The sequence below is a fragment of the Meleagris gallopavo genome, chromosome 4 (assembly GCF_905368555.1).
Source record: "Meleagris gallopavo chromosome 4, MGAL_WU_HG_1.1, whole genome shotgun sequence".
Lineage (NCBI taxonomy): Eukaryota > Metazoa > Chordata > Aves > Galliformes > Phasianidae > Meleagris > Meleagris gallopavo.
The window spans coordinates 53,202,743-53,209,006 of NC_139407.1; positions in this window are offsets into that span (position 1 = coordinate 53,202,743).

Here is a 6,264-nt window from a genome sequence, read left to right on the forward strand (position 1 = left end):
AGGTATCAGAGTAGCTGAAGATGTGTTTTCAAGAACAGTAAGATTCACACGATCAAGTCTGCTCTTTTAGTAGACACAGCTTCAGAAGACAGCAGGCATGATCAAGACTCAGCTAGGATCAGGAGAGAGCGTTCATCTGACAGTTTAATTTTCAATGTTCCATAAATCCAAAGAATGTAGAGCTAAATAGCTAAATACCCGATCTTTGACATGTTGAGACACAAGGAAACAACTGTGTGACTCTTTACTGAGGAGTGATATTACTTCCAGTATCTGGAAACAACATTGTACATTTTAACCCGTTTTGAAAACCTTGAACAAAGGTAGCCATCTGTATTTGGGAACTGCATTAGCTTAAATTAGTCTTTCCTCTTTCGGGTCTGTAATGACACAAAGCACTAAAAAGAGATCAATGCTGACTTAAAGATGAATTACAGCTACAACAGTTATTTAGTTAAGGACTTAGCCCTAGTCAGCTGAGGAGAACATTCTTGCATCGTGCAGTTACCGAAAAGAGTTCAAGCCCTGGTTTTCCCTATTGTCTGAAATGTATTTGACATGTAAACGTCTTAACAATGCAGTTTGTTAATGAAAAAGCACAGTCAGATAGGCATTGTGATTATTAAATTCCACATTGATGTACGGCTGGGTATTTATTAGAGATCAATATTTGCAGCAGACTTTGTCCCTGGTGTTATATAGGATGCCCCATTCTTTTTGTTAAAGAACTTAAATGCTAAAACTTTGCAGTTGATTAACACATTTATATCCCATTAGGAAGTGTAAATTTGTCTTTGAGACTTCAGTGTCTACCAGGAAGTCATCTGGTGGGCGTAGATGCATTCCTGAGAATTTTTGCCCAGTGTTTCTACAATAGTCAGAGATAATAAAGAGCTCCAGACTACTATGACAGCAATAAGAAAGCACTTGATTCAACATATAAAGAGTTTGAAACTTATCACAAGGTTATGAATTACAATACTGTGTAGTTTGTTGTCTCTTGCATCGATGATAGATAAAATAATTAATGGAGTTACTGTAGTTAACATATTTCTGGATCTGAGTAGCAAGTAAAGTCATAAAGAGATCACGTTCAATGGAGTCAGTGCCAGGAATGGGTGAGAGAAACAAAATGTGAGGGAGTCACAAAAACTACAGGAAGGGCTTTCATAAATTAAAGGGGAAACAAATATTTCAATACAAGAACAGTTCTTACAAAGGACTAGTATGGCCAACAGCTTTAGACAGATAGATGTTTTTGAAAGGAAAGAGGGACTTGGTTTCCTAATAATTGAGCAGCCCCTCCACTATAGAACCAGTTTATTCTCATTACAACCATGCTTCAAATGTTTTCATCAGTACAAACGCCTCAGTGGGGCAAAAGTTAGTGGGGTTTGTGGTTTACATCCTCCATGATAGCAGGCTTCTCCATCAAGGACACAAACGACAATTATTTTTATTCTTCTTGGAGACCCTAAATATGTCCTACCCACTACAGGGGAAGCAAAAGAGCAAACAAAAATGTAGACAGAATACAATGTGCAAAATAGCACCATGCAAGCCTGAACGCGATTTCAATCAGAACACATAAAACATCAATTGTGTCACTTTGAAGATGAAAACGCAGACACTTGTTAAAATATATTTTTATCACAACTGCTCTCAACTTTTATCATTTGTCTTGAATGTTTAACTAAAAGATTTGAGAAAAAAAAAAAAAAACAAGTCCAAAATGAAGATCTGCTGAATTCTCTAGGGTAAGAAATTTTTAATCACAAAAGAAATCCAATATGATTCCCCTCTTGCTAACCCCTCCTTACCCATTTTATAGTCTAATTCCCACCGCATAGACCCTTTGCCTTTCTCCTCCGGTTCTCTCTCTCAGTCAATTTTATATTCCACATCCGCCCACTGCCTCCCATTTTGGACACATACTAATGAATGCAAATAGCATCTTCCCACTAACAAGTAATGGGCAGGAGGAAGAAGAGAAGAAGTGAAGGGAAATGTGAGAGCTCTTAAATAAATAATAATATTTACACTCTTATGTAAACCTTAATTTACAGATCTCAAAGTGCTTCGGGAAAGTAGGTATTGTTAGCTTCTTTATTATTCAAAGACAGTTCAAAGACTTTTTTTTTTAAATCCATTGTTTTCCTCCTACACAATTTGTTAACCCTTGGCTGACACTGGACACGGTGTTGCCGGTAGCAGAATAAGCAAGTATAATTACCAGACAGCCAGCTAAGTGTGTTCACACCGCAGGGAAGACTCCTCTCACGTTCCCAACCTGTACACTTCTGCTGCCCATGAGCTGGCCAGTTTGCTAGCCTCCACACAGCACGCTTGACGTTTACCATTGCCACACTTACTTGTCTTCTACCTAAATGACTTATGCCAAATCAAAAGGTTGATTTGAGAATGACTTTACGAAAATAATCTCCCACAGACATACTACTCTTTCAAAGAGTGAATGAGTACTAATTCCACATAGAATTGCACATTTCAAATGAAGCATTAAATACCTCAAATTCTAGTTTAGAAACCGAAATTGACGTTTGTTACTTATTGCAAAATCTTTGGCAGTATCTACTTTCAAAGTTTTCATCCCTGAAATGGCTTTTAGATAATTCTGTCTTAGTTATCTAAATTCAGATCTCCAGAGGTGATCCGTTGCCGTAAGGTGAGAAAATAAAACTCTTTTCTTTAACCTTATTTCCCATACAATTAATTATCCAACATGCAATTTTGTACATATCTTTAAATGAAATCTGCAAAATTAACAGTAAAATGGCATTTAGTGCATCTCTGACGGAGTAACTTTCCTTAAGATATAGTTTCTGAGCATTAACAGTTTGTGATTATCAGCTAATACTTCTGTCAGAATAATGAGTAAAGGATCTCAGGTCAAGTTGGTCAAAGAACCCCATGCAAGGATGGACCTTCTCAGGGTGAGTACAGCAGCAGTTTTCTTGTTGTATTCAACAAATGAATTTTGCTGCATAGCTGCAAGATCTTACAATTAGGAGATTTCTCTGTGCCACACACAAGAAAAAATTTCTCCTTCTATCATAGCAATCCATTCCACATAAACTATTTTGATCAAATCCAGCTATCGCCTATGAAAAGTGTGGGTATTTTTGGAGGGTTTTATTCCAGTAAGCATGGCACTCTGCATGGCATAGGAATCAAACCCACTTCCTTGCAGCTTAAATTGGATGTCAGTCTCCAGCCTTCACAAAAAATTACATATAGAGAAATGTAATTTTTTGTTCTGTTTGTTTTAAACATAATTCTATTCTCGTGGACTTTATGTAGACTTCACATGCATACATATTTAAGATGTATTTAGTAAGAGGAGCTACTAGAATAAGGCCACCTCCACCTGTTAATGGTATGGCATCTTGTCAACATTTAAAAATAAAAATCTACTATAGATCACAGTTCCTACTGATTTAGAAGAACTTACATACACTTATCTACACACATGTAAGACATCATATTGCTTTTTTCATCCATTTACACAAATATTGCTTCAACTTTTTAAAATGGCATTAAAAGATTAATGTGACCAATGTTTGTGTTTTCCAAAGGAAGTCTTCCATCAATGTGGGGACACACAAAGCAGAGATTTACTGACTAAATCTCTGAACTTTGGGCTCAGTATTGGCAGAAGGAGGCTTTCAGCAGTGAGGCAGGGAATGTAACCAGGGAAGTTAAAAATGAAATCAAAGCAAAATGTTCTCTGTTGTGTTGTTTAGGTGACTCCATCTTCAACTTTCTTTCCTAGTGCAAACTTTGGTTTGACACTCAAGCCAAAAGTAGTGGTACTAAAATTCTAATTGATAATAACTATTACTTGTAAAATGATTGTGAACAATTCCACTATATAGGAAAATATAATTTTATACCTCTAAAACAGATAAATTGGTAAACCTGAGTATATAATTCGTTTGCTCTATAAAGGTTCCTCAAAAACCAAATATAACCCCAATGCTATGCTTATCGATGAGCTTAAATTTTCTGGCATTATATGACCTAATTAAGCTGTTGATTTGAGTACTGATAAATATCATTCTTTAGATGCACAGTCTTCATAATCATTACTTGGTTTATATGCTTTCATTAAAAATGTTGCAGTATCAATATAATGACAATAAAACAAAAATAAGACTTTCATTTCTCTAAAAATAAGTGTTTTTTTGTTTAAGTAACACGTATGAAATAGTGCAACAAGAAGACAATAACTGCTTCTTTATTGTACTGGAAGGACTTTTTCTTTAAGCCGGAGGTATCAAGTGGCATTTTGCATTTGTTAAGATTTAAACAGGCTTCTCTGTTACAGATGATGCGTAACTCAAGACTTACAGTGTTGTAAAGCTGTAACTTTATGCTAATTTCAATAAATTATGTAAAGCCCATTTACAAATATGTTACGTGCTGTCCTTGATCCCCACGCCATGATCTGATTGGCTTGCTATCCATTTATCAGCTGGCTCTCCAAATGCCTCATAGGCTGTTACTGGTTACGAGAAATATGACTTACCAGTCTTCTCCAAAAACCTTGAAGTTACACATCAAGATTTTTCACATACCATCTATAATATTAGCATTTCCTGTCATTATTAGGTGAGTTTAAAAACATCCACAGAGCTTCTTCATTTGAAAAATATTATTGAGTAAAAGAGAGAGAAATATAGACATTAAAATAGAGTTATTTTCTAAAGGACATTTTGGAGTAACTCAGAATAGAGGAAGGGAGGAGCTGTGTGCTTGCCGTGCCAGGCTGCAGCCCCAGAAGTGTTGCAAGGAAAGTGAATCTCCATGGTCACACAAAGGCTCCAGTGCACATCACAACAGGTATGCAAAGAACTAGGGGCAGCTCAGCATCCCTTCCTAGAGGAAAGCCATAGGGTATCTTTGGGAACACATGGGTATTTCTTTTGAACTAGTAAACAGTGTGAGGAAGTACAAGCATTCAGAGGAATGCTGGAAAATGTGGAAAATGGGAACATGGTGAACAGTCAACTCATAGAAGCAGTTAATATAAGTGCTGTTACAGCTGTACTAGCTCTTTCATGTCTATGATACATCTCATGCACTTACCTGGAAAAATTAAGTACTCTGACACAGTAGAAAATTAGAGGCATATAGAACAGTTTCCAGTTTCTTTGATGTATTCTGTAAAGAAAATACGTAAGACTAATTATTTGTGATAGCAACATAACAACTGATGTTTGCAGAGCATATTTCACATTAAAAGGAATTCATTTGTTACAGCATGTTGATGGTATAGGATTAAGAGAGACACAACTGGTGAAGAGAAACTCCTGATATACAACAAGTTATTGTTATCTGGAATAGATGTCACACCGCAGGCGATACACCAATGCTTCCCTATTTTGCAGTTTCTATCTTAAACTTTCTAGATTTTAGATGGTCCCGAGTTTAAAATTGTTCATTGAAAGAGAATCTAGGGAAATACTCATTTTAAACAACCATATCTGAGAACTTGAAAGTGCTTTCTTAAAAGAAGTGGTTTAGTGATAGTGTGCATGCCCGTGAGCAGATGGCCAACTTGAGAAAGCTGAAAAATGTTCAGAATTTGGCACCTCTCAGTGAGGTGACAGGATCAAGTAGCACCTACCCATGGAGCAGTTCCCCCTGACATTGGGATGCCTTCTTGGTCACCTGGTCCAGCTGCCCGTGGGCATCCCAGCCTGCATTCTCACCATTTGAAGCAATGCTTGGGCTTAAACAAGAGGTAGGGAAATGGCAGAATCCCAAACAAGCCTCAGCACACATCCATGGCATAACAACCATTGCATCTGTCCCCTCCACAGACACCTGCCTCCTGCACCATGACAGGACAGTAAGCACCCACAATTGGATGCACCATCTTCTGGGCATAATCTGGGGTTCATACCTCAGCAATGAGGAAGAGCTGGCAGGGCTGGGGAATGGCACAATAATTCCATTAGGCCCCATAAATTGCATATTTGGCAGCTTGGCTGTTACTTGCAAGGTCATACATGCACAGAGGCAGGAAAGGAGCACAAGGGCTGCAGTGCTCCTAGGGAAGTCTGAGTTGTTAATGTATAAGCTGATCCTCACCCAAGGCCACCAGCCAATCCATCTGTGCTGTAATTTCCTGCTGCATAATGCTGTTGTTCACCCACTCTAGTGAACAGGACAGACCTGAAGACCTCATTCTCCCCAAAGAGTTTACAACTTGCCAGAGGAAAGAAAAACTGCAGTTCCAAA